This window comes from Meleagris gallopavo, chromosome 1 (genome assembly GCF_000146605.3).
Source record: "Meleagris gallopavo isolate NT-WF06-2002-E0010 breed Aviagen turkey brand Nicholas breeding stock chromosome 1, Turkey_5.1, whole genome shotgun sequence".
Lineage (NCBI taxonomy): Eukaryota > Metazoa > Chordata > Aves > Galliformes > Phasianidae > Meleagris > Meleagris gallopavo.
Genome location: NC_015011.2, coordinates 124,277,571 through 124,288,557, shown reverse-complemented (window position 1 = coordinate 124,288,557; position 10,987 = coordinate 124,277,571). Strand labels below are relative to the sequence as shown.

Sequence of the window (10,987 nt, the reverse complement as noted above, 5' to 3'; positions counted from 1 at the left end):
TTTGCATTTCAGAAACTAGTATGCAAGGAAATTTGCCCATAGCAGTTGTAGTCTATTATCATTTAATTAGTCTTCCACTGTATGAAAAGCACTGTAGTGTTATACATAAGCAAAGTCTTTTTGCTCAGCTAACAATAGCTAATATCTGAGCTCTGAATTACTGAATTTAGCTCAGGCATAACTCTGCTCAAAAAAGCTGAAGAACAAAGGTGAAGGTTATTATTATACTGGGGTGATGGAGCAAGTACATGGTGATAGAAAGTGTTATACAGCTTACTTTAAATCGTGCACAGTGACTTATTTCATTAATGTGTCTTAGAATCTCACTTTTTAATTGGCAGCAATGCTTAGATGAGAGAAATTTTGTAGATCAGTGTGCAAGAAAAAAAGATAAAGCAGAGAAGTTTTATTATTCTGGGAAATTTACAATTGGAAAATATATACAGATTACCCAGGTCACTATTACGTGTAATTTATAATTATTACCTCTGGGGTGCTTAAAACATTCTAAAATTATTACCTCTTTATGAAGCCAATGAAGCTGCTAGTCTGACACCATACATATTTACGTACTTGAACATTACCCTTTACACATTTAATTTGGGGATACAATATTAACTAAAACTCTGGCCTCAAGACTCAAATTTTGTTCTTTGCAGATGAAACTTGATTCCTTACAGATGCTGATGCTGTATGTTTTACACTGCAATTTTTATTTCATTATTCATTAATTACAACAACAATAATAATTCATACATCCCATATGAGGTTGCAGGGTCAAAATTTGAATATAAAAACATGTATATGCATTCTAATCCAATTTTCTGTCCAGCTAGAGAAATGAAGTAATGCAAGAAATGTTTAACAGATGTGAAATTCAAACATTTATCTCTATGGAAAAAGTGTCTATAAATAATATTTTGAATGAAAATAATTCGTTAACATGACATAAAAAACTAAAATAAAATTGAAAAACATGTAATTTTCTTAGTAACCTTGATTTATTGACAATTTTACCTTTTTAACAAATTTCTCTTGTAGTACCTATTCTCCATTGTGAGCTAAGTATTTTCCATATTTTCAAGTTTCTGGAATTATTTTCAGTGTTGCACCAATTGGCAGTCAACTTTTCTATCAATTGAATGCTTTGCTGCTAGTCAGTAGGTAATGTGTTAAGCTTAGTTGTAATTTGGTTGACTGGTAAGGTGACCTTCCAGAAGTTCAAAACGGTAACTTAAACACAGTTCCTCAGTGATCTCAGTTTGTTTCACCCTCTGTACTATACAAAAATCTAACACAATACCAATCTTTTCCACTCCCTCAAACATTGTGTCTTTGGTGGTATGTCAAGTGAATAATATTTTCACTGTCAACAATGAAAATAAAAGGTAAATCTTGATAGTATCATATCCTTGGATTTGAGGTTAAGTACTCCAGAAATCTTCAATATTAACAACATTCAGTGGTTCAAAAATCTATTCAACTGGAAGCCTTCATTAAAATTCCTTCCTTTTAGACATGCTTCCATCTCAACACATCATTTAGTCAAGGCAGCCTCTATGGCTTCTCCTCAAATGTTCACACTGTTTCTGAGAATAAGTTTCAATCCAATAGAGAATTTGTTGACAAATATTTGATTACAGGGAATCTCAATGGTAGACCAAGTTCTCAAAATATAGGAATGTCAAGAAGAACCCTGAGGAATTGCTTACAAATTGGACTTGTCACTTTAAAATATGGCTTTTGACAATACTTTGAATAGCTGCTGGCCACTTCACAATTTCACATCAGACATGATGAGGAAATCAGGAGAAAATATTACTCGACTCAGTCTTTTCCCAATATATGCCTGAGGTTAGAGAAAAAAACACTGGAAACAGCCCTTTTTGCCTGGTGATCACTCATTCATCAGATTACATTCTAAACTCAGAATAGAATATCTGCTTAATTTTGCACGCCGAAGAAATTTTGAATCATTGAAGTATTGCCATTAATGTAAAAAGAAAACACCTCTGGCAATTTACAAAAGACAAACAAACAAAAAACATTGGAAGTAAGAATTGCAGAAGATGAATGCAGCAAGAAGAACTTAACTTTATGATTTTAGTGAGTAACAGGGTCCCAAGGATTAAATCAGAATACAAAATGTGATATTTTTTAAATTAAACACTATACAAAGTAAACAAACAATCAAACAAACAAACAAAAAAAATCCACATTTGTTCATATTTTTGAATAATTCGATCTTTTCTTGACATACAACTCTGTTGTAATATGTACTTAAAGATGCAGAAGTATCTTCTACAAATGACTTTAAAACAGCTTTTCTGGATTTATGGAAGTCAAAATTACTTATAGTTTAAATGCATAAAAGGAAAAAATTATGGATTTGAAATGCAAAGAATCTAAACATGTTCTGTTTGTGTTCAATAGCATTTAATTCATAATTGTAAATCAGGCTAAAATGATGAAAGTTTTGTTTCATTGAAAATCTAGGAAAGTAAGACAGTCTGGAAATGGATGAAAGTTATAAATAAAAGAACAGAGAAACTCGGAGGTTGCACTTTCCTTGGTGATGTCTTACACTCCTGCAGATATCTTGGGCATCTGCAGTGTTTTTCTTTCTATGAATTTTGGAGAAGCTCCAGAATACTGTACAATGATTCTAAGATGAGTAGAAAAGAAATAATATATACATACATTTTGAATTATTCTCACAGAATCATTCACATTGATTATATTATTCTAGTTTATGTATGTGGAAACCACACTACAATAGAGAAGTAATTTTCAGCCAGACTTTTTTTTCTTAACTTCAGTAAAAATGAAAAAAAAATAATTAAAAGAACTTCTAATTTTTGCTTCATACATTATTAGAAAAGCCTTTATATTTCTAATGTGTCATGGATCAATTTTCATTTTTTCATGAATTTGGACCATATATATTAAATTAATTTATTCCTATAATAATTTAAAAGTTCATAAATCATTTTCCTAGAGCTGAGTTAATCAGTGGCAAATTTTTTTAATTGCCCTTCACAAATAAAACATTTTGACTTCTCAGCAATTTAAAACCAAACAGCTGTTCACTTTGTTGATTAATTACATAAAGATAAAACTTATCACTAAAGTATTTTAATGATATTTTCAAAGGCATGTTAATCTTAAAACTCCATCTAGAACTATTTTTATCTTGAAGGTTTTGTTAATGAGGTAGGGCTCTGCAGAAAGGCCTCTGTGAACAGAGCCCAGCAGTGCTCCATGTCAGAGCAGATCAGCTCCAGCTGTTCCAAAGGGACCCACCACTGCCACGAGCTTACATGGGAGAGAAGGATGAGAGATAGGAGCGAAGCAGCCCTGAGGCACCAAGATCAGTGTGGAAGGAGGTGATCCAGGGTGGAGAAGCAGTTCTCTGCAGCCCAGGAAATGCAGGAGCAGATCTCCCCGTGCAGCCATGGAGGAGCCCACGGAGCTGCACCCATGGAAAAGGCCTGAAGTAGGGTAGGAGGGCTGGGGGAGCTGCTGCCTGTGGAGACCTATGTTGATAAGTTCCTTCTGCTTTGAATGTTGTAAAGTCTAAATACAGGTTTATACTGTATGCTAGAATAGAAAAGAAAAATAATATTTTCTATCTGTAGTCTAGTAGTTTAAAATATTTGGATATTTTAGGAATGTTGACACTGAATATACATAAATGCAGTGCTATACATTTGTGTGTATGAGGAAATTAGAATTCATTGTGATCAACAATCACTGACAGATCAGGCTAATTTTAATTTTTCAAAGTTAAGTTTGCTACATTTGTCCATCAGCAATGCACTTCTTGCTAATGGTATTACAGTGCTGATTATCATTTTCCCTACATCTGCAAAAGTGTTAGATTTTAATCGTGTTCTACTACAGCTGTGACTACAGCCTGTGCTGAGGGCTATATAATTCTTGGAGGCTGCTAGTTGCTGAGGTTCAGGTAGTCAGGTGTGAGTACCTTTTTGTCTGGAAACTTTTTGCTAATTGCATGGCTCTTAAAGACACCTACATCCATCTTTTTTTGCCCTTCTGTGTTCGCATTGCTCACATATTTCTGTAAAACTCTGTCTGGCAATGCCATCACAATGTTGCAAAATACTGCTACCAGTTACAGTATGTCAGTACTCTTCGATAGCATTCAAGGCTAGTTTGTTTTAGTATTTATTGATACTCAGTTTTTAGCAGCAGTGAGTTTCATCCTTCTTATTAACCTTGCTCATATATCTCCATTCCTGCCTGAATAGTTTGACTCTTTTTACATTAAAAATTCCTACATTATTCCCGAAATTCTCATGTACTTTACTCCAAGTAGGAATGCAAGCTCCATTATTTTCAGTCTTGTTTAACTTCTTCCATTTTTGTATCTCTCAAGAATTTTTAATCAATTTTATAATGACTGAGAAATTGAACGGATCATACACTGATGATAAGCTAGTTTACACTAGCTCCACTTAAGAGTGGAGATCACACATAAACAAGTGTACTTTGTGTCATGGTACCCACTTCCAGTTCTGATGTGCTGTGATGCTGGCATCTGCACTGCCTGTGTCTATGACAGGAGAGGAAAAAGATCTGGAAAGTTCACTCAAAAAGCTTAGATAACTTCTGATAAAAGAAAATACAAACTATCTACAGAAAAGGAAGTTATGACAGATGAGGTGAGAATCACAGCAATTAGGGAAAGTAGCATCCAAATGTTTTAAAGCACCAGTAAATGCTAAATATTGTATATGGACATAAACTTTGAAAACGTGCATCAAATGAATGCTAAGATTATGGGAACACGAGAAAATTGCCTGAAATATGTAGGTCTCATGTTGAAATGCTACAAAATCATGAAATTGAGAAAATACACCACAAAACACATTTTCAGATACAGGGTCAGGATGACTTCAGTACCAGAATCTGAAAATACCAGGCAGCAGGATGGAAGAACATAATTCATAAGTATGGAAAGGTTAGAAAGCCTGAAGTTTGCCTTTAAAAATTACAGTCTTTTTCAGACTCGGTATTGCATTTCCATAAGAAACAACTGTAACTCATGCAGGAGGAAAAAAAATGTTCTGAGAGTAACTTGGAACCAACTGTAAATTGACTTGAGATATGGAAGTGAGCAAATAGTCTTCTCTGGATGCTCCCAATTACATATATATGTGTGTATATGTATGTACTCATATACATATACATCCGCATATATATATCATATGTCATTTTCAAGTTACAGAAGTGATACTATCATGCTTAACTGCAGTTATTAATCTTCTAGAGATGCTGCCAAAAACTAATTTTAATATCAGCAAACTGGAAATGTTTGGTAGAGGTTGATGCACCACTTTACCACATTTCATACAAGTATGCTGTAAATTAATAGTGGCATAAAGAGGAAAGCCAGAATACAGAATCTGTAGAATTGAAATGTGAAATTGCAGATGTACTGCAAAGGCTGGGAAGGGGAAATTTACAACAGGATGTGTCACGTGGCTCAAATCTAGCTGTGGTGAAGTGTAATTCTAGCTAGAAATGAGAGCCAAAATCTACAAATCAAGCACAAATTGGAGTTAAAATTTTAAGACTTTGTTTGTAATCCAAAACCACTTACCATTCCACAGAGAAATCTAACAACAAATGGTCAAATGGACCAAAGATGGAAGAGGAACACAGGAGCAGAAAAAAGGCAGTAAGAACACAGCTGATTGGAATGAAGGTATTGGGTGTTTTGTTTTGTTTGTTTTCTTTGTTTTCCTCCTTAGATGAATCATGTTAGAAAACTTCCATATCTTGGATTCCCTTGCTTACAATTACTCTCTTTGGCTGATAAATGTCACTGGAGTTAATGGAACATATTAATCTAAATATATCTATTAATTCCATTGTTAATGTATTTTGCTGAACAGTTCATGTAGTAAGAAAAATATACATATCTGTTTCTAAATAAATTCCAGTGCACTTTTCCCCAGATTGAAGTACATTATATTTTAGTATTTTTGCTAAATGTTTCAGATTGAAAAAGAGAAGAAAGTATATTGGTCAAGCATAAACATGTACATTTATATACATACATCTATCTTTCTCTCTCTCTCTATATATATATACATATATAATTAGATAGATAGATAGATAGATAGATACAAGGAATAAATTAGCAGAAAAATGTGGGAACAGGTTCACAGCAACCAAAAACAAAAACAAAAACACTTTTATATATAATGGGATTCAGTCATATAATGTAGACCTTTCTGAAGTTCATCTCTTCTAAATGACTTTACAAACATTTTCTTTAGAATCCAAGTCACATCTCAATCTTGTTCTGGGAATGGCTGTTTGTGAACCATGACCTGAAATAACCGCTGTAGAAGCTGTGCCAACATTTTTCCATTTTACTATTACCCTATGTTTTGCAACAGGGCAAGTTACACAGGCAGTATAAAATAGGCGTATTCTCTAATTTTAGCAATGAATCTGTGTCTAAGTGCATCATTGTTGTTGCAGAGTCTATTGTATGTAAGCCTTCAAATAAATACAAAAACAAACATGGATTTTTTTTTTTCCCAGTTATATCCATTGTATTATTATGCTTGATTTAGCATTCATTATTTTTCTCAGGTATAGATTTATATGTTTTAGCCTCTTCTGAAAAGAATAGAGTTAGACAACTCATTTTCCTTAGAAATCCTTATTTCCAGTTTGTCTGATATCATGTGAGGAAACCAGTATGAAGATTTATCTTCTATCATTTTTTATATTGACCACATGCCATAGCTATGCTTATCAGCAGTGCATTCCACATTCACATTCCACAGTTGCTTCCTTCTAAAATGCACCAAGTCATTTGTCTTCATTCTGTTGAAATCTAATGTGACTTTCTCATCTGTGTTCTTTAATGCAGCTTGACCAAGATGGTTGCAATCTAACTAGTACATCAAATCAGGAAGCCTTGGTATTTCTTTAAAATAGGCATACAGTGCATGCAGAACATGATAGAAGGGCAGCTTATTGTTTTTGTGAAGTTTTCAGGTACATTCTGCTTTTAGTCTGATCACATAAATCTCCTACAGTACATCTGACTTCACTGAAGTTTTGCATGTTTACTGTAACTGATAGCACAATTTGTTTTCATATCCCCTCCATATCTTTTTTCCCTGCTTCAATTTCTTTCAAAGAATTAGCATATTCTTCATCACACAGTGGTAATTCATACATTTAAATGCACATATATGTGCATGTGCATATTTACTGCTAACACATGCTTAACATCATTGCTCATTACACATGGGGTCATGGTGTTAGAGCAGCTTTTCAACTATCGAGATGCTGGATTGAGTAAACTCTAAAAGGCAGATGAATTTAAAAATCACCTCCTTCTTTTGGCAACATTCTTGCTGTTTTTTGCCAAGGATCCATGTCTAGCCTAGTATGAATAACAACCACCTCCACTTTAGAATATTCAGGAGCTAAAGTGAAAAAGTACATCTAAGTACCTAGAAGAACCTGACTTGGGAGACCAGTGTTCTTTGGAAGACTGCAATCAGAGCTTTTATTATTAGTTCCAGAAGACATTCTAGAAAGATAGGAGACAACTTGCTTTTCACTATACATCCCACTGGATAGAGCAGTTACTCAGGAAGCACAAAACTAAATTTAGTTGGTAGTTGAGTTTGTTGCTTTTTTTTCCTTTGCCTGATACAATTTAAATATATTTTCTTTTTCTACTTGGCTATGCTTCAATCACTTTGCTGAGGTTGAGTGGCTATGGAAGACAGCATTCACTGAAAATCACGCATTATATATATCTCTTTGTACTAGAAAACTGACTTACACGTTGAAAGCACAACAAAAGGAATTCAGTACATAAAATTATGAATTTTAATTGACAGATTTAGCATTTGACTCCGAAGAATGAATTCCAGAGGATTATGAAACTCACTTTATTTTTTTGCAAATGAGGTAAATCAACCATTCTTACTATATATTAATAATGAAATTATTTAATGAACATGTTAATGAGTTAATGTAATTCAAGCAGGAACATTTTTCTATGTTAACAAGGATATGTTTAAATGACAATTTTTGAGAACTGCTGTGCTCTTTTATATAATTTTAATTTGAATGATAGTTTGTAATAATGAACTGTCAAGACTTGATTAGAAATACAGCAACCATTGCCAATGCACAGTATGGTAGTGAGTTTCTCAACTACATAAGTAATTGCCTAGCAATAAGAAGACCACTGGTAGACATCAATAACATTTCAGCTGACTAAAAAAAATTAGAGAGTTAATGAAAATATTCAAATTCTGGAGCTGAATTATACATGCATTCTGAGTTTGTTTTTGTTTTTGTTTTTTTTTTTTTCTGTCTTGATCAGCTAAAAAGGGAGGAACAACTTTGGAATTGTTGATTCTGATCTGATATGATATACATTCTGATATGATACAGCTTTTCTCTTTATAAATTAAAATTAAAGAGTTACTCTGCAAGAAATAAAGAAGGAATCAAGAGAAAAACATAGTGATGAAACAACTAATATTACATCAAATTATTTGGCTTAATTACTAATTAAAAATACACTATTAGACTCACAAAAGGAATCCAGGGAGATTTACTTGAATTAATTTATCTTCTTAATGATAAAACACATCAATATTTTTCAAAATTTTAAGTTCAAACAGGAAAAAAAATAGTACTTTTATTTACTCTGATAGCATTTGACCTTAACATCATGTGTGACCTTACAAAAGACAAATAATCTTCTAAGCTTTGATAAAACTAGAAAAGTAGATACAGTCTGCCATAATCTTACACGGTTGAAATTTGGGTGTCAAAACTATCCAAGTCATCTCTATGTCCCTATATGCATAAGGTCATCCTGTATGTATCGTAAATAACTATGGATTACTCTATATAATCCTACACATTCAATTTCAGCTGATATCTTACATTACTTATAATAATATCTTCAGTTTCATCTTGAACTCTGTGTGGGGTTTCATCCTGAACTCTGTGGTTTACACAACACTCACTTATGACATTTCTGACAAAATTCAATTTCTGAAAAACAGAGATTTAGATATGAAACATATCACAACCTCTGTGATTTAATTTCAGGAATGAAATTGGTCAGTTTGTGTAATAATACCTATCTGTAAGACTGTTACAAGAGATCTGATAATATGGTATTTTTTATTGTTATAATAAATAATGCATAGCACAGATATCAGAAATACTTTTTGAAAGCAGTGTTGATGATGAGCTGAAAAATAGGGAAGCTTCTGAAGTCTAATAACCACTGCTTCACAAGATAGTGTCCTTATCCCAATGTTCCAATGATGGAATGCTAATTCTATTAGTACTTTTCATATCTACAAATTCTGAGTGCTCATGTGAGAGAAGCCTAGCCATTTAAGAAACATTAGGAAATGAAGATCAGAAAACCAGATATTGCAGCATGTAAACTTGATAAACAAATACAAGATTAGAGAGGAGCAAACACCAAATGTAGCTCTTTTATTTTTTTATTTAATTAAACTAACTTCAGACATTCTGATGTAGTACATCATATTGCCTTTGAAGTGAGTTCATCTGAAGTTTTTAGAGGGGTGCAGTACACAGAGTTGAAAAATTAAGTTAAAAGATATTTACTATATACAAAGTGTAGAAATTACATACAGGTTAACACTTTGCAGATAATATTATAATATTTAGAAAATGTAAGTATGATATTCTAGTATTGCACTATATATTGATAATTCATCAGGCACTGAAAGAGTTGATAGATGCTGTGCACAGTGTTGTTTTTCTTTGTACTAATAAGAAAGAAGAAATCCTCTCCTAAAATGTTTTTTAAAAGTCTTGAAAATATCAGTTTCTGAACAAATGCACTATCTATTTACCTGACAGACCTGAACAGCTGTTTTTGTAAGTGTTTTTTCATGATTAAGCAGTGATATCTGAAATATGATTCAGCTGTAAGAATGTAATCAATCTTTGTAAATATTTAAGTCATATAGTAATCTGTTATTTCAACTAGAATTTTCCATTAAGTCAATTGTCCTCTGACAGTAGCCATCAGTAATGTTCAGTACTATCTCTCAAAGTAATAAGTGCCTGTACTTCTCTTGGCATTATAAGAGGCCTTACTTTTAGGTCTTTCTAAATTTTGGCTCAGTCATTTTCAATTCAATCAGTGATGTTTCAAGCTAATAATATAAAATATTAAGAAAATTGGTCACTATGACTGTATAGATAAGATGATAATGTATCATAGCAGATTTTTGCTAGCCTAAAATGTGTATATAATCTGTAAACATAAAATGTATTTCTGGTCAGCTATTAGCATTTGCTATTTCATTAATATTACATACTAGATTACTGAAATGTGGCCATAAGATTTTTATGACCCATTACACAAGATTCATTTTACTCTGAATGAGAAAATCTTTCAAAAAATAAGAAATAGTTTTTTGCTTGTATATTCTGGTAATGTTATAAATACATTTGAAAAGACCAATACATTATATAGACTGCTCTTGCTTTGCTTGTAAAGTTTTCCTCTTGTGATCCAAGAATCACAGAATCTTAGAATGGCCTGGATTGGAAAGGACCTTCATGATCATCTAGTTTCAACTCCCCTGCTACATGCAGTGTCACCAACCACTAGATCAGGCTGCCCAGAGCCACATCCAGCCTGGTCTTGAATGCGTTCAGGGCTGGGGCATATTGTAACTTGGGAATTACACTGGATGCAACTGTGTTTGGATGTTAATTAGCAAGGGATCAACTGTCTTTCATGTTCTCAGATGTAATGGAAAGATCAGAAATACAACGAATAACCTACCTGCTATGTGTGGACAGAACTGCACTATATTCTGGGCTTCTGAGTACAAGAGATACTGAGTTACTGGAGAAAAGTCCAAAGATGGTTAAGGAACTGGAACAGCTCTCCTATGAGAAAAGGTTTAGA

At 33.0% G+C, this 10,987-nt stretch overlaps 1 long non-coding RNA gene across 1 annotated transcript; it reads left to right on the top strand.

The window, feature by feature from the left end:
- Positions 1 to 3,260: 3,260 nt before the first annotated feature.
- Positions 3,261 to 7,972, top strand: LOC109370870. Its single transcript, XR_002121364.1, has 3 exons — positions 3,261 to 3,501; positions 5,637 to 5,731; positions 7,902 to 7,972. It is a non-coding gene; the product is annotated as an uncharacterized LOC109370870 (long non-coding RNA).
- Positions 7,973 to 10,987: the final 3,015 nt, after the last annotated feature.